We start from the raw sequence: 27431 nt of genomic DNA, 5'->3' as shown, positions 1-27431 counted from the left end.
TCCAGGGGAAAGAGAGAAGGACCCCCACGAGCCGGGCAGGGCCCCCCTTCCCACACGCACTGTCCTAGGCAGGGCACCACTCACATGGCTGGGTCCCAAGGTGGGTCCAGGGCCTCCCACGGCCACTCCTCTACCTCATCCCCCCGCCCACCAGGCCACAGACCCTTCCCTGACCTCTCCCAGGAGGGTCTGGCTCCTCCCTAGTTTGTCACCCAGCTTGACCCAGGCCACTGGAGGGCCAGAACCCCTGTCTCCCAGCACTACCTGGGGGGCAGGGAGTGGCACCCACTGGTGGTCACTAATCCCAGGGAGCCCCTGTTTGGGGTCAGGTCAGCTCTGGGGTTCTATATGGGGTGCCGGGGTGGCCACTGGAGAAAGTCCAGCCCTGTCCTCAGCTGCTGTGTCTGTCTGGTCCCCTGCTTCCTCAGGTGGGCCAACAGGCCTTCCCACCCATGCTCTGTCACCTGCAGCTACAGCCTTCCCTTGGCGGCTCCTGCCCACCCCCAAGTGAGGTCCTGAACCCTGCAGGGAGGCTGGCCCGTCAGGTGTCTGCATCACTGTGTGCACAGCAAGTCCCCAGTCCTTTGTGCTGTTCCCCATTAGGGAACAAGATGCGAGCTGGTGGGGGGTGGGCTGTGATAATAAAGGCCAAGGGCAAAACTGGCACAGGGCATGAAAAGCAGGAAACAGCGGTCCCCCCACTAAAGGGTCTGGGCAATGGTCGGCTGAGCAGTTAGGTCCTGAGCCTGCCGCAGAGGTGGGCACTGAGCTGAGCACCAAAGCCACCAGCTCTGTGACCTCACTTACGTTACTTAACCTCTTTGTGCCTCAATGTCCTCATTTGAAAAAACCGGAATGGATAAGGGAGCTGGGCGAGGACGGTAGGCATGACCGTGTATCGGTCACTGAGGAAGTGCCTGGCCCTTAGTAGGCTTTCAGTACATGTCATTGCCAGGTGACAGGGATGTGGGAGCAACCAAGACCTGGGCAAGGTGATGTGCCCAAGGTCACAGCCAGCAGGGAGCTGGTCACACTGCCGAAAACCTGCAGGAAATAGATGGGGACAAAACAGCATTGGTTTCCAGCCTCTCTCCACAGGAGAGTGGCTGAAGTTGACCTCACTACACAGAAATCAATACGCAGGAGGCTGTTAAAAACCACCTCCCCATCAGCCTGCTGCTGGCCGGGAGCTGAGGGGTGCCCATTTCATGGCCTACTCAGCCCGTGGGCACTTAGGGCCCGTCCACACAGGGTGTGCGGGGCACGCACACGGGGCTCAGATAGACGAGGAGACAGGGCCTGGCCTGCAAGGTTATGCACGCACCTCTCAGCTCCCTGCTTAACACACGCCTTCCTGGGGAGAGGGATTTCTCCTTGACTGCTTCACATCCAGAGGAGATCATCAGCTCACAGCAAAAAATAAGGCAAGTGTGAAAACAGCTTTTTATGCCAAGTGGGGCCCACACTTCCAGGGGAAGCCTTCCCTGGAGGTCACTTGTTCACTGCAATTCCTCAGCCTGGCTTGAAATCATAGCCCCATAAGCGAGAACTGTTACAGCTGGGGCTAGACCCTGCAGTGAGTGGTTGTGGGGCTTTCCAAATTGGGGCCCAGGCTGCGCATATGGTGTTGCTGAAAGAACTGGCCGGGAAACTTAGGTCAGACCCACGAAGAACCTGAGAACCAGCATGTCCTGGTCATGGCTGGAAGGAAAAGCAGGTGATTTCTTTTGGATTATTGAGAGTACTTGGACCTTGAACCTGCCACGATAGGCTAGGTTATGCACTAGTAGCAAATACCCACCAAATCTCAGTGGCCAATAGCAACAAAGGCTGCTTTCTTGCTCGTGGCACACGTGCATCGCGAGTTGGTTGAGGGGCTGAGCATCCTTGCTCTCCAGGACCAGGTGGACGGGGCAGCCATTTTCTTGAACTTGCCAGCTCCTGTTTCAGGGAGACCTCTGGAAGGTCTCACACCAGATGCTCCAGCCTGAGAGTGTCACAGGTCAGTTCTGCTCATTGGTCAGAACCAGTCCCATGGCCCTGCCTGAACACTGGGGGCCGGGAAGGCAGTCCCACTGGGTGTCCAGTCACTGGGTGGTCAACAGCACTGATGACTGCCATCGGCCTGCTCTGGTGCTCAGGCTCCAGGAAACCCCCTCCTCACTTGCGCACCCCCTCCTGCCACCACAGCCATGCAACAGCCACGTCATGATATGTTTATGGAGCTCAAGGCCAGGCCTGCTCCAAGCCCCCTGGCTGCACCACCGCTGTGAATTTCAGACTTTCACTCTTTTTTTTTTTTTTAACATCTTTATTGGGGTATAATTGCTTTACAATGGTGTGTTAGTTTCTGCTTTATAACAAAGTGAATCAGCTATACATATACATATGCTCCCATGTGTCTTCCCTCTTGCATCTCCCTCCCTCCCACTCTCCCCATCCCACCCCTCCAGGCTGTCCCAAAGCGCCTAGCTAAAATCCCTGTGCCTTGCGGCTGCTTCCCCCTAGCTATCTACCTTACTACGTTTGTTAGTGTGTATATGTCCATGACTCTCTCTCGCCCTGTCAAAACTCACCCTTCCCCCTCCCCATATCCTCAAGTCCGTTCTCCAGTAGGTCTGCGCCTCTATTCCTGTCTTATCCCTAGGTTCTTCATGACATTTTTTTCCCTTAAATTCCATATATATGTGTTAGCATACGGTATTTGTCTTTTTCTTTCTGACTTACTTCACTCTGTATGACAGACTCTAGGTCTATCCATCTCATTACAAATAACTCAATTTCATTTCTTTTTAAGGCTGAGTAATATTCCATTGTGTATATGTGCCACATCTTCTTTATCCATTCGTCCGATGATGGGCGCTTAGGTTCTTTCCATCTCCGGGCTATTGTAAATAGAGCTGCAATGAACATTTTGGTACATGACTCTTTTTGAATTTTGGTTTTCTCAGGGTATATGCCCAGTAGTGGGATTGCTGGGTCATATGGTAATTCTATTTGTAGTTTTTTAAGGAACCTCCATACTGTTCTCCATAGTGGCTGAACCAATTCACATTCCCACCAGCAGTGCAAGACTGTCCCCTTTTCTCCACACCCTCTCCAGCATTTACTGTTTCTAGATTTTTTTATGATGGCCATTCTGACTGGTGTGAGATGATATCTCATTGTAGTTTCAGACATTCACTCTTGAGCTTCTAAGCATGTACTCAGATCTCCAGAAATTAATGCACTTCCTTATTCTTAAAAAAAGTTGTGTGTGTGTATATATATATATAAAACACGTGCATATAAATATATACAAATTATATATGGATATATACATTGTATACATATGTTCTATATATATACACACACATAGAGTAAAGTTCTCTAAAGACCTCAAATTATACACATATCAGTGGACAGCAAAGTTGCTCTGGAAACCATCTTGCTCCAGTCTAGTCCTCAACAGGCAGATGATCAGAGGATAAAAATGGGGTCCCAGGAGAGGGAAGATGTCTGGTATCAGCAGCTAGGACAGGGAGGTGCTGACTGCTGTTCCATCCTGGAGGATTCGGGCCCCTGCAAAGTGATGTCTGAGGCTTTGCTTTCCAGTAGCCTTCCACATTCAGGTCCCACTGAGATTGCTGCGCACTGCTCAGCCTCACCTGGAGCCACCCTGCCCCAGACCACACATTACTTCCTGGGGCTGTGAGTGCTCTGGTCACTTTAAGTAACTTATTTTCCTACCACTCACAACCCAGAGAGCCCAAAGAGTTATACCCAGGGGGGTGCAGGTGAAACAGCCAACAGGTCCCTCTCTCCACCTGTCTCCAATCCAAGCGGACTTTTTCAGTTGATTTTCTGCCCAGGAGAGCCTTTACACATCCACATCCACTCATTCATGTATTCACCCATCTACCCACCAATCCACCCACCCACCCACCCATCCATCCAACCATCCTGTCAGTCAAAAAATATTTTTTTCTTCTTCTAACTTACTGAACACCTACTATATGCCAGGTGCTATGTTCACCAGCTGAGGGTACAATGATGACCAAGCTGAGACATTGGCCGCAAAGGAGAATAAATGACTCCTCTCTGACCCTTCCAGGGAGCAGAGTTTGATCAGAGAAAGAAGCCCCAGTGGTAAGTAGAGGGAAGAGGGAAGGGCACAGAAGAGCGAAGTTGAAGCTACAGAAAGTAGCTTTATCTACAATTCACAGAGCAAAAATTACCACCAGCCAACACCCCAGCCAGAGAGGAGTCTGGGAGGAGAGACCCCAGGACAGCCTAAGAGGGCAGGTGGGGGCCGTCCTCATCAGTCAGTGCAGGGTGAGAGCACGTGGGGTCCTGCCAGACCTGCTGACCGAGGATACTGGGAGTGAGGAGCCACCACTGATGAGGGTAAAGTCCGTTCTCTGAAGGTACAGGAGGAGAAAAATACAGTCTGAGGTCCGTGGGGGACCTTTACTATGCAGAATAAGTCATGGTGACTACAAGTCAGATGTGCCACACTTGTTACTGAATTACCTGGTTGACTCTACATTTTAAAATGCAGTTTCTAGGCTTTTGTCACCTTCCATACAGCCAACCCAGTTGCTCTAACTTGAGACCCTTCCCCTCGTCCATCTCCCTAAGATACTCCAGACTGAATGCGTGCAGAGGCCATTTCCCAGGTCAAAATCCACTGTGGCATTGTTACCCTTCACTCAGACCACACTCTTGAGCCTTCACCACACCCCAGCCTGATCTGCTGCAGAATGCGACCCTCTGGCACATCTGCACTGTCCACGGTGCTGCCCTGTCTCTGCTGTCCCTTCCAAGTGGCTCTGCTGGCTGCCATCCTCTCAGCTGCACCTGCTGCTCTCTGGGCCCTGCGACCGAGACCCTCCCCAAAGTGGTCCTCCAGAAGGGTGGCTATGATTACAGTTGCATGATTATTGGCTGGCTTTGACGGCTCAAGAGAGTTCTTACCCGGGCCACCTTGCCTCCAAAACTCAGCAATAAACTCGTCTCAAAAAGAGGGAGGCCACTCAGCATTATGAAAGAGATGTCGGCTTCAAAACAGCTAGATTCTGACTGCACAATGCCATGACTTCACACAAGCTTCTCCTTCCTTATCTGGAAAATGGGACACTTCATAGATTCTGTGCACCCAGAGTTGGCCAACAGGATCAAAAGAATGTGTCTCAGACTGTAAATGCAGTTCAGATGCTGGTGCTGTGACCAAAAAGCTCTTCCACCTGCTCCGTTTCATGGGAACAGCCCTGGGTATACATTAGGTGCTTAAGCAATGTAGGTGACGATGAAGCAGGGTTGTGACAAGTCAGATTCTGCTGAGGTGCTAACAGGCTGCACTGGGGGAAAGGCCAAGGGAGAGGCAGAGCCAGGACAGGCGGACCTACTCCTGGGGACCTTGGCTTGAAGCCAGAGCCTCTTTGCCTGCTCCCTAGTGGGGGTGTTGGAAGCTCCAGTAGGAGTAGCCTGGGAAGGAGCTCGAGAATGGAGCAGCAGTGGGTCCTGGGGTCCTGGGTCCTCTGTCTTCACGTCCAGGCCACACAGTTCTAAAAGGACTTCTGTGGGCCTTGCAGCATTAACCCAGGGCCCGGAAACCTCCTTCCTCCTGGGGGGCAGGTGGCATTCTCCCTGCCTGAGAGGGGCTGCCACCTTCCCCTCCGACTTGGCCCAGGCAGAGCAAGGCCCAGGCTGGGGGCCAGACCATCATGCCAATTTGGCACTTGGCCTGAGCTATAAAACTCAAGCTCAGTTGTAGGCGGGGAAGGCACTGCTGAAGCATTCTGGGCGCAAAAGGAGACAAGGGAGCCACTGCCCTCCACCCTGGCCCCCACTCTCCATTCAAGGCCTCACTGTGGGTGTTGGTGACTCAGAGGAGGTTCTGGTTTCTGTCGGATTCTTGAGGCTCAGGCAACCTGATCCTGAAACAATGACAAGCCTTGGAACAATCCTCCCCGGCTCCCCCAGAGAAGTGTTTCAGGCCCAGCCAAAAATGCAGCAGAACGGAAAATGACGTTTCCAGGGAAAGGTCAGGCTCTGGGCCTCCTGCAGCTGGGAGCAGGTGACTGCATGGGCCAGAGGGCCAATTTCATGGCCTGGGGACACAGGTGGGTGGCAGTGACTCCGCAGATCAGCCTGGGCCCCGGCTGCTGAGTCTGAGCAGATGGTACCCGGCCCAGCCTGGCTGGGACACCTCAGGACAGGGCCTGGCCTCTCAGGCGGCAGGCCTGCTCTGTGTGTTGGATGTGCCTTGAGCCCCGCGTGGCAGAAGAGGAAGCAGAACCCAGAGTCACACACAGCATCTGGCTAATGAGTCAGAGGGTTTCCTAATTGAAGGAGCCGCCACTTACAGAACCAGCACTTATAGAGACCCTACTGCATGCCAGGAGAACATTTGTTATTCCTTCTCACATTGACCCTGCCATGTGAGTATCCCTAGCCCCATTTTACAGATAAGGAAATCGAGGCTTCAGTGATTGAGTATAGAGCAGAGACTGCGATGCCCAGCCAGCTCTCCTGCCTGGCAGGAGACACCTACTGGCTAGCTTCTCTTTTCTTCCTGGCCACCTTGGGAAGTTGCTCCCTTACCTGCAGGCACAGTTCAGAAGTGCCAGGGGAGTTCATGCCCCCAGGGGCCTCTTATCTCAGGAAGACAGGGGCTTGTGGCTAAACGCCTACTGGAAACCTGTTCCCTGTTGTCTCTCTGAGGTCCTGGTTGGGTGAGCCTGTTGGCGGCAGGGGAAAGCCCTCATCCATGCACTGTTCAGGCCCCCTCCACCTCCACCCCGTGCTTCCTGGGATCACCCACAACCAAGTCCCTGTTGTGAGTCTGTTTTGGGGGACACCCAAATGAGGACAAAGCCCCTGGGGGTTCGTCCTGGGGCCTCCACCGAGAAAGAGGACTGGGGTGACCACAACACACAGTCGGGTTCTTGAGACAGAGGGAGGGTGGTGGAAGCTGGGTGAGTGACCACAGTGTCCACTAGAATTTTTTTCCTCAAGTTTAAGTTTCCCCCTGCTGAGCTTTTCTTAAACCTTCAATGACTGAGAGAAGGGGCCTGCCTGCTGGCGAATGCTAGCAGATGACAAAGGCAATGAGCAAGCTGCCAATTAATCCTCATGGAAAAGCCCAGAAACGGCCAGTCCTTTCACAACATTTCTGTGTGTTCGGTGAACCCATGGGCTGTGGTTTAACTGTGTGTAAACATAATAAAGTGGTATTATGCAAGTAAACATGTTCCTAATTTGCAGGGTGGATTGAAATGTAAGAACGTTCCGTGGCCTCCACCAAGCAGGTGTCTGCAGTGTCCAGCCCACAGCCTTGCCGGCTCCTGCCATCGACCTGAGCCAGGCACCCGGGGGGGGGCGTGTGCTGAGTGTGAAGGGGCCAGAGCTGACCTGTGCAGCAAGGGCAGGGCCCTGGAGGCACAGGACAGACTGCCCTCCCTGCCCCAAACCCAGCCAAGAATTTCAAGGCCTCAGCCCTCCTTTAATTTATTCCCAACTCCATGTCCTCAGAGATTGAAGAAAATGCTCCCAAACGTGGCAGCAACTCAACTCAACTCTGGAGTCTTGAGTCCCCGCCTTCCCTCAGGAATGGGTCCGGGCCTCTCCTCCTTAACGGGCAGCACCGGGCAGTGGGCACTGCTTGCAGCTGTGTGGCCTTGAGCGAGGGGGTTCACTCTGTGGGCCGCCTGAGAGCCTGGGCAAAGATGGGGCTCCCGGGGGTGAAGTTCGAATGTATGTGAGGCCCAGGTGCAGGGCAGCTCTCCAACCACACTGCCCCCGGCCTCGCTGTGTCACTCGGGGTCCAGCTGGAGGCAGACACCCCACAGCTCTTTGAACAGGGGGAGTTTACCATAAAGAATGGCTAATTCTGTGCATGAAAAGGGAAAAGGGGAAACCGAGGCAGCACAATAGGGGAGCAAGTGCAGGAAGAGGGCTGGGGACGAAGAGGCCAGGGTGGAGTGATTAAAACCCAGGACTGAGGGACCCCATGAAGCTGGGACCCAGACCTGAGGAGGTGAGCACAGCTGGTTGCTGCTGGTCCCCCACAGTGAGGGGAAAGGAACAATGGGACTCTCTTCCACGTAGTGGTGTGTAGTTGCTGAGACAACACATACTAACATCTCACACTGCCACAATGTGTTTGTGTCATAGCTACACCAAGTGCTCCTGGAGCAGGTTTGGCTGGCAACCAGCCTGGTACTTGGTACTAGTGGGTATCCAGAGATGGAATTAGAGTTGGTGTGTTTAAATCTTGTCTCCTCTACTACACAGTAGGTTTTGAATCTCGGCTTCTGAACTGATGGCTTCCTAGGCATGGACAAGCCATCAGGGACCTCACAGAATTTCTCCAGGATCTCTTTCTTACCCTCTGTCTTAGTCTTTTCAGGCTGCTATAGCAAGCTGCTATAGACTGGGTGTCTTATAAACAACAGAAATTTATTTCTCACAGTTCTGGAGGCTGGAAGTCCAAGATCAAGTTGCCAGCAGGTTTGGGGTCTGGTAAGGGCCTTCATCCTGACTCAAAGACGGCGTGTGTCCTCACATGGCAGAAGGGATGAGAGAGCTCACTAGGTCTCTTATATAAGGGCACTAATCCCATTCATAAGGGTTGCACCGGATTGACTTAATCACCTTCCAAAGGCCCCAACCTCCTAACACAATCACAATGGGAATTAGGATTTCAACATATGAATTTTGTGGGGGACACAAGCATTCAGACTATAGCACCCTCCATTCCAGACCTACTTCCTCTGATGTGACAGCCCTCACACCTATTATGGTGACAGGGCAATTGACATATAGTCCCCTCAGGTGGGTGAAGATTGCATGGATTATGTATTTCCTATCGTTGATAGCAAAGACAAATGTCTCACTCCTGGGCAGGTGACATCTGTCCTGAACCTGGGATTCTGTAGGCTTCCTCTGCTGAGCCCTGGCGACCTCGGGTCCCCTCTGCTCTGGCTCGGTCAGAGCCAGGGCTCTCCCTGCTGGCTGGGCCCTGCCTCGCTTCCTTCAGGTGATGTCCTGAGACTGCCCTGGGAAACACAGGAGACCTGCTTGGCTTTGTGCCAACTCTATGGGGACTGAGGGGGCACCTAAGACAGGAACTAAGGCCCTCCCTCCCCTGAAAACCTCTGCAATTGGGTTCCCAGGGAAGCTGCCTCTGGGTGGAGCCTGGCCCGCAGAAGTTTTTCAGCATATCCTCTGGGGGGTCAGCCTGGTGGGAGGAAGGGAAGGGGCTGGGTGGGATGGGGCAGAGGGAGAAGATGGTCTCAACCAAGGGCTCACAGCGCTCTGGAGCTGGGGGTGTTCAAAGTTTGGGTGAGGGGACTGAAGCTTATAACCCAAATTGATCAGCTGCTAGACATGGGGCTGCCCTTGGGAAGGTGTATGTCCTTGGGAAGGGGTGTGCCCTTGGGAAGGGGTGTGTCCTTGGGAAGGGGTGTGCCCTTGGGCGAGGCAGCCCTCGCAGCCCAGTGTGCAGGCAGCTGAGACACAGACCTGGAGGTTCTAGGCTCCTCCTTCTTTGGACCATAAGCCTCATGACTCAGCCTTGGAGATGGAGGGCAGCAAGGGAACGCAGTCACCATTTGCGGGGGCGAGGAGGGAAGGGAGGGATTGCACGCTGTCCTGTCGGCCCCCACAGCCAGCCTGGGACCTTGGGGAGACGAGTTCAAACAGCACCGCCTGAGTCTGACCCACCGCTAAGGGCCTGTGGCCCCAGGACCCAGTTGCCCATAGCAAGTGCTCAGTACAGCCGCTGGTGCTTGTGCCTTGGCCTCATTTTCTGCCCCTTCCTGTGCGCTTCAGGAATGATAGCTTGTGAAGATCAGCCCTGGGTGCTGCCAGAGACGCTTATTTTAAGGGCCACCCACTTCCTGGCCCTCCGCACTGGCCACTCACTAGCTCCTCTCTGATGAGGCTGACAGGAGCCCCACCTTGTGTGCGTCTCAGTTACTAGTGCCACGAGGACACTCTGTGACAGATCGCCACGAAACTGAGCAGCTTAAAACAAGAGGGGTTTACTGATCTAGCAAGTCTGTGGGCTGGACTCAGTCTAGGCTCACCTGAGCAGTTGTCCTGGTGCTGGCTGGGCTCACTCACCTGCCTGGGGATCCACTGACTGTTGGCTGGTCTGGGGTGGCCTCAGTGGGGCAACTGGGGGCACTAGCTCTGTTTCACGTGCACACTGACTGGCAGACCAGTTGAGGGTGTGCTCATGGCCGCGGCAGAGAAGCAGAATAAACAAACCTCCATTTAGCAGCACTTTTCAAGCCTCTACTCACATCACACTTGCTAACAGCCCATTGGCCAAAGCAAGTCACGTGACTCCCATGGGGTCACACAGGGAGGACCCTACAAGGGGACTGATGGCGGATGGGTGTTGATACAGGGAGGGTGAGAACTGACAGCCTCCTGCCCCATATGCTGCCCGACGGTAGAGGGAAGGCTGACCAAGAGGCTCTAAGAGTCACAATCATAAGGTAGTTCTGACATTACAGCAAATGGTCAGGCTCCTGAGCTCTTCCATGGGTTGGACCAGAGTGGCCATGAGGCCATCACCATGAGGCTCCCTGGAGTCCAGAGCAAGTGGAATGCCAAAGGGCACTCCTTAGCCCTGAGCAGAGGTGACTTCCTGGGAATGGGCGTGGGTGGGCTGAGGCCCTAGGGTCTGCTCAGAGTTGGCCTGGTGATGAACCCCATCACAATCACAGCCACACGGGCTTGCCTGGACCCCGTGGGAGGGGAGGGGCACAGGTGGGACGAGGAGGAGGGGCAGCAGGCCTTACCCAAGGTGCATTCCGGGTGGGTGGGTGGTGGTGCCGCGTGTGGGAACACAGACTCGCAAACAATCCGGTTCCCTCCGTGGCAATTCCTTGTGACCTTTCTCAGGATGAGGGCCCTCCTGCCTTCCCTGCCACACTTCCACAGGTTCCTCTTCTTAGAGTACTCCTCACTTTCGTGCTGGAACCAAACGAGATGCCACACAGGGTATCTCCCAAGGGAATTCAGAACATGAAACAGACATGAGTAGTCCGGGCATTCACGTTCTCCACGGTTATCGATGATAGGATTTATGCACATGTGCTGGGCAGGAATTTGGGGTGGAAGGAATATTTATGTATTTAGTTGTTATTGATAAATTTACCTTGAGCCTGAGGCTTCATCATACCAGGCTGGAGGGAATTTGATCTCAGTTATTCTTGGGCTTCCAAAGAGCAGGAGTCCCAGGCTTTCTGCTGTTGGTCTGCCCTGGCATGGTCCCCAGCCTCTCTGCTATCACATTTGCATTGTGTGGGCGCAAGAAACTTGATGAGTCTCAGAGTTCTGGAAGACTCACATCTCCAAGTGCAGACAGGACTGCCCAGGATCCTCAGACACTTCTCCCCAGGGAAAAAAGAAAATTAATATCACACACATAAAAACCAAGAAACCAACTCAACTGATTCTCCATTCTTGCAAATAATAATAGCTAAATTTATTGCCTACTTACTATGTGTCTAGCACTGTTCTAAGTTTCCTAGTAATAATTAACTCACTTGATCATCATAACCACCCTATGAGGTTGGAATTACTCCCATTTTACAGATAAGGAAACTGAGGCATAGCACTGTTCAGTAGTTTGCCCAAGGTCAAATAGCTAACAAGTGGTAGGACTAGGATTTGAACCCAGGCGCCCTGGCACTCTTGACTTTTCTGCTCTCCGGCTTCTCTAAAGAAAAGCACAGCCTGCAGGGGATTGCCAAGTGGCGAATCCAGGATCCCTGTCACCTGGGAGTGGAGTCCCAGTCTTGGAGGTGTCCAAGAGGCTTCACTCTATTCTCCTCTGGTCTCCAAGCCTGTGGTCCTCAGTCCTTCTGCTGAGGGTCTTCACAACAGCCAGAGAGGAGCACTTGGGAAGGGATCCAAGATGGGCAGAGCCAAGGCCAAAAGTACCTTTGACATACCTGTTATTTCAGTCAAATCACCCTGTGGCATCAATATGCAACAGTAATCCTCTACTGCCCTGGACCAGTCTGAAGACGGCATGTTTACCAGAAAGTTAGTGGGTGGGAGGTTGCCCTGAGGAGGCCCCCCTCAGCTCTTGCTTACCTAAGCTAAAAGGAGACTTTCTCCATTAACACACCAAACTACAGGAAATTTGTTCTCACATAAGTAGATGCCCAGTGTTAGGGTGGGCTTCAGGGCTGTTTTAATCCAGGGACTCTGGCCTCATATCTCGGAAATTCTCTCTACTCTCTGCTCCCTAACTGAGGCTTACCCTTAGTTCAGCTTCCTTCATGGTGGCAAAATGCTGGCAGCAGTCCCAAGCCTCACACCCACATGCCCAGATGTCCAGAGAAAAGGAAGGTGTTTCTTTCCCTATGGCTCTTAAGAGGGTGGAATGTTTTCACATCTCACTATCTCCAACTGGGCCACCCGCCTACCACCCAGCCATGTGAGGATCAGCTCTGGGGCCCAGGATAATGCCATGTGCTGATTGGCTTAGGTCTCGATTCCTCAACCAATCACAGTGCCCAAGACAATGGGCTGACACTTGGACCAATTAGGCTGAGCACTGAAGCAGGGATGCTTGGGACAGGCCTGGGGAAGGGGATGGGGGGCAGAGGCTGGTGAGCAATGGGCAGATGGACCCCAGGTCTAAAAGGGGAGGAAATTAATCAAAAAGGAGGCAAGCCCCCCAAAATCGAACTCTCCAGCTCAAGTTGGTCCTTTACCTCAGAGGCTGGGCAATTAGGCTCGGTTGTGTCCTAGCTTGTGTCCTGCCATGGATCCTTCCGGTATGGTGTGTCCTGATGACCTGGAGGCCAAAGCCAGAGAGAGAGAGAGACAGGGTCAGAGAGACAGACAGTGGCTTTGGGTGCCTCTTTCACAAAGCCCTGGAGCAGGACCTGGGGCCCCCCCTGCTAATATCTCCCAGCTTCGAGGGGCATTTACAATAGAGCCATTCTGGAAGGACTTCCTGTTAAGTGGGGCCCCACTATCAGGAGGTCGATGGCCTGGAACCCCTGCTGCCTGTCAGACTTGTGTTCTCAGTGATGATTTTGATGAGTCCAGATTAAAGGTGCATTTAAACAACAATACAGCAGCTGGAAAGGTGAGAGAAGCAGGTACAGCATCATCCTCCAGCCCACCCTGGGCTCCCAGGCTCCCTTTGCTCCTCGCTGGGATTAGGCACGGGTGCTATTCACGGTGCCAGGGCCAACATCACGACCCAGAGTGGGAAACAGTGTCATTTAAGTGTTGGCTGGCACTGAATACCTTTCTGCTGCCTAATGCAGCAGAATGCACAGAGCCCGCTCAACTTAAAATTGGGCAAACGTGCCTTGCTTTTTATTTCTTTAAGGGACATTATCACCAAAGTGATCATGTTGTGGAATAGAAGGAAAAGGGCTCCTTGGCCAGACACACAGCCTCGGAGTCAGCAAATGCTGATCCTTTCTGGGGCTGCAGGCAGCGGCCAGGAGCTCAGGAAACCCACGTGCAAAACGGATTGACAGGCTCCATCTCAGAAATGCAGTTTTAGTGAAATGCCCATTGAAGTCATACCATACCGTGTTATACATGGAACTTTCTGTATGTAAACATATGACAAATAAACAGAGAAATTCCAGAACACATTCACAAGAGAGGCTGCCTCTGTTGCAGGGGCCGGAGTCTTGGGTGGGTATGATATGAATTCCGCCACTAATATTTTTATTCTCTCCAAGTCCTTCCCGAGGTTGGTGGGAATGGAGGCCTGGCTGCAGAGGGAGATGCGGTTTGATGTCTGACCTTGTTTTGGGTTTAAAGGCATCCAAGTAACTTGTGTCAGCAGTTTGAAGTGCGTCAGAGCCAAGCATCTCCAGCTGGGCCCGGAGCCACGAGGAGAGGAAAGGCAGCGGCAAGCTGGACGCCTGTGTGAGTTGAGTGGAGGCTGGAATTGGGTCTTGAAAGTGTGATCCCCTTGAGAACAGGAGAAGGGCTTTCCTATGCCACCCCCTCCCAACCTAAGTCAGCTCCAGGGACACAGAAATATTTAGCTGAACCCAAGAGAGGGTGTGAGTGGGCAGGAGGAGGGGGGTTGGGGGAAGAAGGTTTCCTTTTCGGTCCTTGTGAGATACCAGGCATATTTCATGACTCCTGAGGAAATCCTTGGAGCAGCCCTTCATGGCCCCCTTTCACTAGGCAAGGAAAGGAGGCTTGGAGAGGCCGAAGGGCGCAGCTGGGCTGGTTGAACACGTGCTGTCTGACTGCAGAACCATGTCCCCTCCAGCCAAGGCAAAGGGTGCCTCTAGATACTGGGGACACAGAACGTGGAGGAGCTGGGGCACAGGACTTGGGGAGTGCCACCTCTGGAGTCGGCACTGCCTGGCCCGCAGGATGGCTCAGCCCTCCCTTTAACAGCTACCTAGGTTCTCAGGCTCCAGGGCCAGGCCCTTGAAGCTCAGAGGAGCACTTCTGAACCGGGTCCTGGGCCAAAGAAGTCAGCAAAGGGGAGGCAGGGGCTCGGGAAGCATCACACAGAGGCCGTGTGCGTCTGCTTTACAAGGGATTTAAATCAACCCGGAGGCTCAGCCTGACCTGAGTCTCTGTTAGAAGATTATCAAGAAAAATGGAACAATAAAAAAGCTGTTACTTAATAAATGCAGGTTTCCAGGGTAGGCACGTGGGGCCCAGGGTAGGTCTTGGGGGTAGACATCAAAGGGCCTCTCTGAACCCTCTCTAGCCTGTGGCTAGAAGCAGCTACTCTTTAGCTGTTCACCATGGGCCTGTACTTGTGTCACTTGAGGTCCCAGCCAAGTGGTGACCCCCCCTCAGGCAGGGTGTTCACATAGGATGGACTTCCTTCTCCACAGACCTGCTGCCTGGCTGGCTCCGATGTTGAGAGGGGGTGTGACATGGGGCAGAGCAGGCAAGGCCCTAGACAGTGCACCTGACTCGGATGGGAGGGCAGAACACGCCCAGGTCTGTGCCCTGTCTCCCCACTCCTGGTGCCTCCGTGTGTGTATCCTTGTCCATCTGGTCCCAACTGTCCACCTGGAGTGACTGAAAACTTCCTCAGAGCAACATACTGGATGCAAGGTGGGGATATGCCCAATTTGAGGCTACAGGTGTAGGCGGAGAGGTTGAGGAGGGCAAGTTGAGCTCATGGAATCATTCAGTTTTCTAGCTTGAGTCTGGGTAAGAATCAGGACTCTTTTTCTTTTTTTTAAGACTCTTTCTTGTCTGCAGAAGTATCACCAAGTCTGTTCTATTCTTCAGTTGGAAGGAGTCTTTATTTTTAAAACACTCACCCTGGCACATTCGAGCCACAGAGTGGCAGGGAGCCCGGGGAGACCTGGGAGGGCCCTGTCCAGCACCTGGAAGGCTGGCCATTGCTTTCAGGGCAAGGACGGACATTCTTATCACAACCCCTGGCCCTGTCAGGCCAATTGAATGCCTCAGGACAAAGAACACATTTTTTGATTGAAACACTTTTAGGCACAAAAATGATTTTTATGAGCAAGAGTTGTTTATTTTAAGAAGAAAGATTGATGGCACCATTTCATGTCTGCAAGAGTCACCTGGCCCAAGAAAAGTGTCTATACTTGCTCACTTCTCAGAAATGAGCACAGGTGCCTTTTGCTCCCTGACCATGTCACGATCAATTACTCCAGCCACAGCCTACCCAGCTTCGTTGGCTGGAAATGGCGATGTTTGCCAAAGAAGAACAGAGCACAAGGCTCCTGGGGTATCTCCTCCCCTCTCCCGGGCTGGACCCACCCTCTTGCTCTGTCAGAAGCAACCTGTGGGATGGGGAGAGGGTGGAGAGCCAGAAGCCGGAGCCCACTCCCAGCACTGGGGCGTCATTTCATCTCACTGCACTTAGGTTGCCATCCAATCCCTTCATTCATTCATTCATTTTGGACAAGACGTGTCTGATCTTTGGAGTCTCCCAGGAGTGTGGTCTCATGCGCTCCCTTTCCCCAAGGCTCTGTGGCCTGGAAGAGCCTCTTTCTTCTCCCCATTACCGTGGGACCACAGTCTGAAGCAATGGCAGTTGGGCTTCCCTCTGCCATGGCCAGAGGCAGCTCCCCATCTTAGAAAGGAACTGGGTAAGAATCAGGACATTTTTTTAAGACTCTTTCTTAAAAAGTGGGGACCCCATGGAGTCTCGTCAGCCCACTTCTTCCTCCCCAGGTGAACTGCTTTCTCTAGTCCAGCAGCAGAGGGAAGTATTGAGGGGACATTCTGGGACCTCATCAGGCCTGCAGGATGGAATCTTGTTTTTACCGAGCTTGGAGGGGAGTTCCTGGAGAGGACTGCTGTGGCCAGCACCCAGTGCCCAGGCCCCAGTCACCACCTCACAATGTCCCTGCCTGGAACAAACAGTGGATGTGAACAGGGTGATGTTTATCCTTATTTGATTATAATGTGGTCCCTTACCTCTCTCCATTTCCCTTTTCTACTAATGTCTTTTCACTCCAAGGGCTGTAAATGAATATATTATGAACTTCTCAAAGGCACCGGCCATGTTCCCTATGTATGTATCCCTGCAGGGCATAGAATAGTATCTTAAATATCATAGATGCTCAGTAAACATTTCTAGAAAGATAGGACCTGAATGTCACTCAGACAGTCGCTCATCATAGACTGCGTGGGAAGGACTGCATTGGGAGGAATGGGACCCTCATACATAAAGAAGGAAGTCATCTATAGCATCAGAGAACTAGGAATAAAGTGTCACAAGAGTCAGAGAAGAGAGCTTGCTGCTCACTGGCAGTGGTGAGCAGGGACGCTTGCCCTGAGGAGGGGAAAGTGAAGAGGTCCAAAGGCATCTGACCCAGAGAGCAAAGAGTGAGCAAAGAGTAAGCAAAGGGTGGCTGCGTGAGTCCCAGGGCTCAGACTGGACTCCACACTGTCACTGTCACTGGATTGGGTAAGGAATAGGCCTTCCCCAGGGATGTGGGTCTTTACAAAGCCAAACTCAGCAAGAAAGGGGGAGGCACGACCTGCCCTCCTGCATGGCACAGAGTAGGGCAGGGCGGGCTGGTGGGTAGATGTCCCAGTGAAGGCTTCCTGCCTCTGTTATTCTCCTTTTTCATAGGGCCTATGTGAGAAGGCAGCCCTGTCACAGGGGAATGCCTGGACCACTTGGTGCCAGCAAGCCTGCTTTGTGGTGCCAGCTGTGTGCAGGAGTAGGCTGGAAACGCCAGCTACCTGGCAACTAGAGACCTGGGCCCAGGAAAGGTGTGGAGAAACCACCTGTCCCAGAGGAGCCTGAGCCTGGGGGTGGCCCCCCTCGTTGGAAGAAGGGGCCTGGGTCCCAGCTGACTCCAGGTCCCAGCCACACAGTTTGTAGAGTGCCCTGCTCCCGAATCATAGAGGCACAGTGAGGTCCGCCGTTGCTGACGTCTAGACAGAGTAATTTTGAATTTAAGAAAATAAGAGGATCAGCAGCCACTCTGTATAAGAAATTCAGGAAAACAAAAAGCAGATCAGGTCGATACAAGAATGACTTAGTTTAGGAAGGCAAGACTTATCTGTATGTAAGAGAATGTGGATGGGACATTCATTCTGAAGTACTGTAGGACAGGGGACAATTAGTCATATGAAGATGTCACACATCCTTTCCCCCACACACTAGTGCCAAGTGCCTCAGACCCATGTGATGGCCCAAAGCACCCCCCAAAAGAGCCAAACATGCCCTAGTTGGTGGTGCCTAGGCTGCGAACCTCTGACTGGAGAGTCCTGAAGGGCTCAGTGGGGGCTCGGGCGGGATGGTGACGAGGGGCTGCCTGGGTTGCAGAAATACTGGTGGATGAGAGTTGGCTGACTCTGACAACTTTCTGGACTTGGGAGGCTAGTTAGAGGGAGGACTCAAGCATGACTCATGCTGGAGGCCAATAGTGGCTCCCTATGACAAGGCATGGATGTGGAGGTTAGGGCTGGGGTCCGAGAGGAGTGCTGTTGGGCCTTCTCTTTGGTCTGTTTCTTAAAGCTTCATGAAGCATAATTTACGTACCATAAACTCACTCCCTTCAGAGTAGAATTCAGAGGTTACCGGTGTACTTACAGAGTTGTGCGGCCATCACCACACCCTGTTTTAACGGGCTGTAGAGCTTTCATGAAGCTGAGGAGGCACACCAGGCCTGGGGCGTGTGGTCAGGCCACCTGGGGTGTGGTCAAGCCTGGCCTCAGGGGCATGGTCAGGCCACCTCGGGGTATTGAGAAAGCCCCTTCTTCAAGGTGATGGTGGGAGCTATGGGCCACCTGGGAACTGTGTTGACTTAAGGCGGAGACGGAGAAGGAGGAGCCAGAGACATAGAGAGGTAGGAGGAGGGGCCTGTTGGGCCCGAGTTCAAGGAGAGGAGGGTCAATGAGGTGAAGACCACTGGTGATGCAGAAGAAGATGGGAGGGTGGGCAACTGCAGCAGGGGAGGCGGGCCGTCAGCCACCTCTGAGAGCAGTGTCAGAGGGTGGTGGAGGCAAGATGGAGATGGAACGGAAATTGGGAGACTTAGTAGAAACCTGGGCACCTGTCTTCCCCTCTCCCTTCCTCATCTCCAGTCCTGCCTGGTTTACCTTCTCCTCCGACCATTTCTCCCATCTCCAATCCGGTGAATCCAAGCCATGGCCACCCCTCCCCTGGGCCACAGTGAATTCCAGTGGGCCTCTGTCCACTTTCTACCCTCAGCTGCCTCCAACCCATTCTCCAGGGAATCACATCGAGAAGTGGGACGAAAGTCAACTTCCCCCAGACACGTCACAGCTTCTCGTCATCCCTGGGGAGAAAACCTGATGGCTCTAGCAGCAAAGCGCCGCTGCCACACCCTAGGGTCCTGCTTCCGTGCCAGCCCTTGGCCTCTCTGCCCAGCATGCCCGTTGCTGGTCTTCCTCAGTCCCGGAACGCACCCGTGCTGCTTCCCTGCTGCAGAGCCATCGGGAGGTAGACCTCTGCGGGGACCTTGTTCCCCCAACTCCTCCACGACAGGCTGCCTCAAGTCTTTCCAACTCAGGGGCCACATCTGCCCCATGCAGCCCCTTTCCTGGCACTTGCCGTTCTTTGTAACCATCCATTTTGGTATTTTTATGTTTGCTGTCTATTTTCTTCGCTAGAATACCAGCTCCCTGAAGGCAGACCGCAGCTCTGTATTGTTCACCCTTGAATCCCCAGAGCCTAGCACAGGACCTGCCACTTCAAAGGTGTTTCCTGGGAGTGAATGAATGGGTGGAGTTTTAACTTCAACCCCTTTCACAATTAGACTGTGAAGACAGTTCTACTAATTTTCCTTTGGTACCGCTTTCCTCTTATAACAAATGTGGCCCTCCCAATCTCTCAGGACTGAAGATCATTCTTTGCTGTATTGTTATGCGGTTCTGGCTAGTTGTTTAGACTGCCGGAAAGCCTTGGTTTCCTTCTGATGTTGGAACTGTGCAGATTCCCATACCAACTTTTGCCCTGCATGGCACGGAGCCTGACAGAGGAGAGGGCCTGAAACCCAGTGGAGTTTATTAGTGTCTTAGCCAAGCCTGATGCCTGAGGGACAAGGTGCTGTCCCCAGGCTGCATCTCTTGGGGGCACAGCCTTTGAAACTACTCAAAGCCAACCTGGCCCTTCCTGTTGGTCTCTTTTCCCAGAGCCCCAAACAACATGCTTCTTTCCTGTCTTGTGTGGCTTTTCTCATTTGTAAATTCTGGAATAGGGAACCAAGTTTCTCTCCTCACCCTGCTACATTCTGCTCCCCTGTGGGCTCTGGAACATGTTGCCAATCTGTAAATGATGTTTTAGTTCTTTGTTGTTGCTTTGGAGCTGTGAAACCTGTGATGTTAACACCAGGTGCTGAAAAATGAAAACTTATCATCAATCGCCATCATCAAAGCAAGGTGGAGTAGAATGGTTTCAACTAGTCCCAAATTTCCTGGAGGAATTTGGCCTCTGTTCAGTTCCCCTCTCCCGAGGCTGATGTTACTAGCAGAACAGAGTTCTCTTCAGCTGCCCAGGACAGTCTTGGGTTTACGCAATTAAAAATCCCATCCAGTGGCCTCAGTGCGAAGCATAAGACAGGAACTATTTCTTGACTGAAAATATATTAGCTGTTTCTTGCAATTGACTGTGGGACTCTAAGAATAGTATATTTTTTCAGTAAGCAGAGCTTTAACAACCAGCAAGTTTAATTAAGCTTTTCTGCTGCACTTTTTGTTTTAAAAAAATTTAGTAGCAGGAGAGTATTTTTAGAACTGATGTGATTATTTTGTGTAACAGATACATGTCTGAATATTCTTAAACCTCTATGTAGGGCAAAACATAGTTAGAGAATTGACTTCATGGGTCTAAAAGCATGACCGGTTGTTTCTACACATGTCATCAACACCATAGCTATTTATTCTATTCATTCATTATCTATACCCTGCCTTCTTTCTTCCTAAGTACAGGTGGGCTAGGATTGGGAGGAGAATGTTTTTTAATGTTTTACAAACTTGGTGTACACTGAACATCTTTTTTTCAATTCCCTCTGGTTTTGCTGGTCTAGGTGGGCTCCCTTCCTAGATTTGGGTTTCATTTGGATTTTTTCTTTTATTGAGAGGCACCATGATATCACTTAAGAGGTGAATGTTTTATATGTTACTTCAAATAGTAAAAATAACATTAAAGTTTTTGTTATGATAAAGCTGCAGGTTGAAAAAGAAAGCATTCATCTAACTAAAACTATGAAGTGTGCAGTGTCTCAGCAGCTTACTGTGATGAAGTACCAGATGGCATGTTTTCAGATGAAGGCTCTAGCTAGCTACATTGGATCTTTAAGACTTTAGAAAAAAAATGACATAAAAGTGGTGCAAAATGAAATTTCAGATTTTTCTAGAAGGTTCTTTGTATACAAGTAGAATAAAGGTGATTTTAATATTGTTAAAGTGGAAAATGCAGTTTGCAGTTTATGGCCCCTACAACTCCTGGTTAAGATCATTAAAATATTTATCTACAAATAATGGGAATCATCTAACAGAAAGGGAGTAACTGATCCAAAGTAGAAATTATCCACGCTTGCACAGATTATCTACAATTTTGGCAGAGGCTGAGAAGGAACCTGTGAGAAACCTGAGGGTGAGGTGGGGCAGGACGTGATGAATTCTATTTAAGGAATTTTCCACATCCTCTGAGGTGAGTTTGCCAATTCAGATACATCAGTGAGATCCACGCAAAGATATGGGACTGGGCAGGACTGTCCCAAAGGAAGGTGGCATGTGAAGACAACTCCTTGGGGTGGCCACAGGCACAGGCGATAATCAAGTCATTTCTTGCTTTCTTCTTGATATTTGTGGTATCAGATGATTCTGCTCTTTAATCTCACATTTCCATGTTTACCTTTAGAATAAGTTTCAGTATTTCCCCATATCTCTTCCTCTGCCAAACACTGCAAGTCCAGGGACTTTTTGTGAAGGATCAGGCACCATTTCTTCTTTAACGATGTGAGAATTTCGGGCCTTCCCTTCATCTTCAGATCTTCACTTGGCTCAGCCTCCTACAGGAAAGAGAGAGATGCGCTCACTTTCAGTCTAGGTTTCCTAAGTTCTTCAGAGGAACTACGACCACCATAGCCATCAAGACACACTGCAGCCGCCCACTCCCTCGCCGATGAGCATCTCGGGTCTGCTGCCGGGAGGTGAACGCCTGGCACCGAAAAAACCAGGGCACTGTGAGTCGGGTCATAGTAGCGCTGGTCTGCTAGAGGCAGAGGAGAATACCGACAGTATCAAATTCAATTTCTTTGCTTAAATTTGGATTCTGTTTCCCTAAGCAATGTGCATATTGTTAAAGCAAAAGAGGATGGAAAGAAAACACAGGTACTGGTAAAATTATGCTCACTTTTAAGTGGTATTTTTCATCATTCCCCACCCCCACCCCCTCTTTTCTCCTCGACCCTTATCTCTTCACTCTTCACACTTCCTAAGTCTGCAGAGTTCCTCAGCCACTTGGCTGTGAGCCACGAAAACTCCCCCAAAGGGTTTGGTTTGCTCCTCTGCAGCTGACACACGCCCCACCCCTCCTGCTGCTACCCTAGTCTTTTTCGATGCCATTTTCTCATTGGCATTAACACATTTCTTTCTGTGAGCTGCTTGTTTTAACTAAAGCTGTATCCCATATTCTTATTTTTGCAGTGATCCCAGATTATTATGCTAACTATAAATATTTTGGCTGCGAATCTGATGTAAACAATGTTTTGAATTTAATATTAAACAAAAGCTTAATTGATCAAATCCCAGATCATTTTTTGTTGTTGTTCTAGAGAAAATATGCCGAATGGAAACGTTTTGGGGGAAATCTCTTTACTGAAAACTGTAAGTGGTCGTGGCATACTAGACAGTTACACAAAGAAAAGTACATTTTGAATTAAATCCTACTTCTGGGCTCTAGTCCCAATGAATTTGACACTAAATAAAAGGTTAAAATTTTCCAAGACTGCTCTAGTTGAAAAGAGCTAAACTGATGATGTATATTTATAAAACTAGTAGCAATCTAATACTTGCTTATAAAAAAATTAATCTCCCATCTGCCTTCCCAAATAAATTGGTACCACATAAAGAAACTAAAAAATATTGATATTTTCAAATACAATGGAAACAATTTTTTTGTTTAAAAATATATTAAATATATATATAATATATTACATAGTATTGGTAGAAATGTAATACTATGCAGCCAGTGATTATGTATGTATTTTTATTGATATGGATTTTCACAAAATATTAGTTGAAGAAAGCAAGTTATAAAATAGTATATAAGCTAAGATGCCATTTAAGTAAACCCACAAGTGTATGTGTAGCATTCATAGAAAAGAGTGAAAAGATAGACAAATACTCACCAAAATATGGGGGGATTATTAGGATGGTCAGCTTTTTCTTCATCCTTTTCTCTAGGCTGCAGTGTTGCATTTGTAATCAGAAAAGGCTACTTTAATGTGAATTACAAGCTGTAAAAAAATTACATGGATAGAGAATTCTTGCAGGAAGACTGGGTTTAAATAAAAAAGAGCAGGTTTTCATTTTAGGGCTGTCTACCAAGTGCTTTTATGCATGATTGGATTATATAATCAATGTACAGGACTCATTAGTCATAGCTCAAAACACAATTTACCTGGATTGTTTCAAATAGTAAGATCATACTAATAATATTACAACTGGGTTTTTCTCTTAAAATTTTTTACCAGACCAATCAACCACAAATAAAGAAAATAAACCTGAAGAGTGCAAGACTCCTGTTTCTTATATACAATTACAAAATCCCTATCTTTTTATTTAAAATCTAGACATCATTTTGGTCTACTGAATAAGACTGCATACCCTCAAAGTGGGTGTAATTGTTTGGTCAATAAATTTAACAGTGACTTTTATCAGTTTCAGAGAATTATGAATAGCCTTAGATTGAGGTACTTTTTTTAAACATTATAAAATAAACATATATCTGTAATTATGCTTATGCTGAAAAGATATGAAATGACCTTTAGTAAATAATACCTCCCTGTAAATTTTTGTTCTAGATAAAGAATGGTACCAGGGCACTTCCCTGGTGGCACAGTGGTTAAAACTCCGTGCTCCCGATGCTGGGGGCCCAGGTTCGATCCCTGGTCAGGGAACTAGATCCCGCATACATGCTGCAACCAAGAGTTCACATGCCACAACTAAGGAGCCCACCTGCTGCAGCTAAGACCCAGCACAACCAAATAAATAATTTTTTTTAAATAAATGAATGGTACCATAGTGTTGCAAACCAGGGAAAAAACAAGTATGACTTCCAAGTACTTTACAGAATTTTCCACTTGATTATATTTTCCAACACGTTAATTTCTTGGTGTTTTACTTTCAGTGGTCTTTAGTCCTTGAGGAGCCCTCACTGGAATGGTGACTGTTTGCTCAATGGATTGAGTTGGAACCCTTACCAACTGGGATTTTTAAATTACTATAGATTTGGCCTGATGCTGGTGTTAACCAGTGAGCACAGACTCTGAAACCAGATGAGTTTCCATCCACTTCAGACACAGTGACTGCAGTTCCATTCATGGCTTCTGGAATGGTTGTTGGTCTATCCAAAAATAGTTCATTAACAGATATGTAAAGTAAGTTGCATCACTGGCTTTGAGTTTAAAATTAAGATATAATTCACATACCATAAAAGTCACCCCTTTAATGTGTGCAATTCAGTGGTTGTTAGTATATCAACAAGGTTGTGCAACCATCATTACTATCTAACTCCAGAACATTTTCATCACCCAAAAAGAAACTCCACACCCATTAGCAGTCACGACCCATTTTCCCCTCCCCCTACCCAGGCAACCATTAGTCTATGATTGTGATTTCTTCTTTCACCCATTGGTTAATTAGGAATGTTCTAATTTCCATATATTTATAAATTTTTCAAATTTCCTTCTGTTATTTATTTCTAATTTCATTCTATTGTGGTCAGAGAACATACTTTGTATGATTTCAATCCTACTAAAAATATTGAGGCTTTCAAAATGACCTAACATATGATTTACCCCAGGGAATGTTCCACGTGCACTTTAAAAGAATGTGCACACGCTGTAGTTGGGTGGATTGTTCTATGTATGTCTTTTAGGGGTATGTGGCTTAAAGTGTTGTTCAAGTCTTCTATTTCCTTGTTGACTTCTCTCTACTTGTTCTATCCATTATTGCAAGCGAGGCACTGAAGTCTCCAACTGCTATTATTGAATTGGATATTTCTCCCATCAATTGTATCAGTTTTTGCTTCATGTATTTGGAGCTCTGTTGTTAGGTACATATATGTACATGATTATGTCTTCTTGATGGACTGATCCTTTTATCATTATGTAGTGTCTTTGTCTCTAGTAACAATTTTTGCCTTAAGGTCTCTTTTGTCTGAGATTAATATATCCACTCCAGCTTCCTTTTTGTTAAGTTTGCATGGTATATCTTTTTCCATCTTTTTACTTTCAAACTGTTTGTGTTATTGATTTGTAAGCAGCACATAGTTGGATCATGATTTTTACCCATTCTGGCATTTCTACCTTTTAATTGGAGTGTTTAATTCATTTACATTTAATGTGATTACTGATAAGGTAATAAGATTTAGTCTGACATCTTTCTACTTGTTTTCTATGTCTTATGTCTTTTTGTTCCTCTATTCTTCCATTACTTCCATGCCTTCTGTTGTATATTTTTTAGTGTGCCATTTTAATTCCCTATTTGTATCTTTTACTATATATTTAGTTATTTTCTTAGTGGTTTCCCTGATGATTATAATTAACATCTTAATATACAGCAGTCTAGTTTGGAATAATACCAACTTAATTTCAGTAGTATACAAAAATTTTGTTCCCATATGGGTTTGTTCCCTTCCCCTTCCTTTGTACAGTTATTGTCACACAGATTTTGTGTTTTTTCACTTTGTGACCATCAATACAGATTTATAATTTTTTAATGGAGTTGCCTCTTAAATCATATAGGAGTAAAAAAGAGTTATGAACAAAAAATGCATTTATGGTCTTTCATATTTACCTATGTAAATATCATCGCTCTTTATTTCTTCATGTGGATTTGAGTTACTGTCTATTGTCCTTTTATTGCAGCCTGAAGGACTCTTTATTATTTCTTGTAGGGCAGGCTTGCTAATGATGAATTTTGTTTTTATTTATCTGGGAGTGCCTTAATTTCTTCTTCATTTTCAAAGGATTGTTTTGGGATACAAAATTCTTGTTTGATAGTCATTTACTTCAGCACTTCAATCAAATATGTCATCCCACTGCCTTCTGGCCTCCACAGTTTCTGATGGAAATTCCTTGCATCTGAGTCAATTCTCCCTTGCTGCTTTCAAGATATTCTCCTTGTCTTTATCTTTTGACAGTATGATTATATGTCCAGGCATGAATTTGAGTTTATCCTGCTTCAGTCTTACTGAGCTTCTTGGGTATGTAAATTAATATTTTTCATCAAAGTTTGAAGTCTTTGGTCATTATTTTTTCAAATATTCTTTTTCTCTTCTCCCCTTGTTTGACTCCCATTATGCATATGTTGGTGCACTTAATAGTATCCCATGAGTTTCTGAGGCTCTATTAATTTTTCTTCATTCTCTTTTCTTTCTGTTCCTCAGCCTGGATAATCTCAATTGATTTATATTCAAGTTTGCTGATTCTTTCTTCTGCCTGCTCAATGGCAGGCAGATGATGTTGGGCATCTCTAGGGAATTTTTCATTTCAGTTATTGTATTTAAACTCTACAATTTATATATGGCTACTTTTAAATAATTCCTATCTTTTTATTGATGATTTCTATTCGGTGAGACACCATTTTCATACTTTAGTTATTTGAATATATTTTAAATAGCCAATTTAAAGTCTCTGCCTGCAAATTCCAATGTTTGGACTTCCTCAAGTACAGTTTATTGACTTTTTCCACTGTGTATGGGACATACTTATTTCTTTACATGTCTCATAATTTTCTGAGGAAAACTTTTTGTGTGTGTGTGGTATGCGGGCCTCTCACTGCTGTGGCCTCTCCCATTGCGGAGCACGGGCTCCAGAGGCGCAGGCTCAGCGGCCATGGCTCACGGGACCAGCCGCTCCACAGCATGTGAGATCTTCCCGGACCGGGGCACGAACCTGCATCCCCTGCATCGGCAGGCGGACTCCCAACCACTGCACCACCAGGGAAGCCCTGGACATTTTGAGTAATAGGATAACTGTGGAATTAGATTTACTAACCCCTTTGCCAAGGTTTTGATGTAGTTGCTGGTTCTTGTTTATCTAGCAAGTCATATGAACTAATTCTTTAAAGTCTATTAGATAGACACTGAAGTCTTGCTCAGATAGTTTCTTAGTGAACTAATGATTGGACAGATATTTCCTTAAACACCTGAAACCAGTTAACTCTCACGGTCTTTGCTGACGGCTTTGTGTGCATGTTGGGACACACTTCAACACTCAGCCAGGAAGTTGACAGCTATGCCTTCACCTTCAATTTCTGCTTGGGCAGATCATCAAGATCAACCTAAGGTGGCAGTTTAGGATGTCCCGAGGTCTTTCCTGAACAGGAGTAACAATCCTTGGCTTGAGCAACGTCTTTGGCATGTGCATGCACATGACCATCTAAATTCCCAGGAATGGCAGAGCATTTCCAAAGCCTCTATGAATATCTCATTCCTCAGCTTTTCCTTTTTTAAGTTTATGGTTAGCCTGTTGTTTGCTCCAATGTTTATTCACTACTTCAGGCAGCCACAACTGCTTCTGATTTTTTTTTTTCATCAAATTTTTTTTTTCCCCTGTGGAAAAGGCTTTTCATATCAGGCAAGCTCTGATCAGAAAAATAAAGACAGCCTTGCAAGTGAGGTCTTCCAGGGAACCACCAGACAGTTCTCTGGGAATGAGGCTTTGAAGGAGCTCCAACCCCACTCTGCCCCTTCCAGTGGCTTCTACGCTGCTGCTTCTACA

This window comes from Phocoena sinus, chromosome 2, assembly GCF_008692025.1.
Source record: "Phocoena sinus isolate mPhoSin1 chromosome 2, mPhoSin1.pri, whole genome shotgun sequence".
NCBI lineage: Eukaryota > Metazoa > Chordata > Mammalia > Artiodactyla > Phocoenidae > Phocoena > Phocoena sinus.
The sequence above is the reverse complement of the archived record's forward strand: the minus strand, read 5'-3'. Positions refer to the sequence as shown.